Genomic DNA, 921 nt, shown 5'->3' on the forward strand with positions numbered 1-921 from the left:
CCAGCAGGTCAGCCCCCAGCCTGTCCTGGTGCATGGGGTTCGACCTCCCCAGGGCCAGCATCCAACACTTGACCCTTGTTGAACTCCATCAGGTTCCTCTCCGCCCAACTCTCCAGCCTGCCCAGGTCCTGCTGGATCAGGCCCTCCTCGTGGATCAGCCACTCCTCCCAGTTTGGTGTCATCAGTGAACTTGCTGAGGGTCTGCTCTCCCCCCTCGCCCAGGTCGTTGATGAATGAGTTGAACACAACCGGGCTGACTACAGCCGAATGCATGGAGATGAGAAGAAGAAATCCCCTCCCTTGCAGCCTGGTCTTGTGTTGTTTTGTCCTGGCGCTTCAAGGGCAGTGAGGAGGAGGATGACCCTCTCCGAAATCCCCAGCTGGGCAGAACAAGGCCTTACGTTGGTGATATCCCGCAGCAGGCGATGGAGCTTCTGCTTGAATTCCCGAGAGTTTCTGTCCTGAAGTCACAGCTGGGAGCCCAAAGGCATTTCAGGAGCTCGGCCCTGAGCAGCAGCAGATGATCGAAGGCGTTCTCGCAGGCCTCCATCCACCCAGGCACATGCCAAACCCCACCGGAAGCTGCCGCCCTGCCCACGCTTCATTATATATATCTATAATTAATTTTTTTTTGCATGCAGAGAAGAGCTCTGCTCATTTGCTTTGCGTAGGCAGGGGACTTCACAGCACGAGCTTCTCCTCACGCAACAGCGAGGCAGCGCGCCCCAGGGGGCAAGCAACTCCAAACTGGTTCCCAGGAAGACGCCACTGGCAAGGGGAGCGCAGGGTGCCCCTCGCTGTGGTGCCGTGCCGCAGGGGTGCCCCTTCCCTCCCTGGGTGTGGGTAAATCCCATCGCCGGGCGGCCAGGAAATGCTGCCGTTCCCCAAAGGAAAGCCACGGGCTGGCTGGTGGGGCAACCT

The sequence above is a fragment of the Egretta garzetta genome, unplaced genomic scaffold (assembly GCF_000687185.1).
Source record: "Egretta garzetta isolate BGI_Z169 unplaced genomic scaffold, ASM68718v1 scaffold407, whole genome shotgun sequence".
Taxonomy (NCBI): domain Eukaryota; kingdom Metazoa; phylum Chordata; class Aves; order Pelecaniformes; family Ardeidae; genus Egretta; species Egretta garzetta.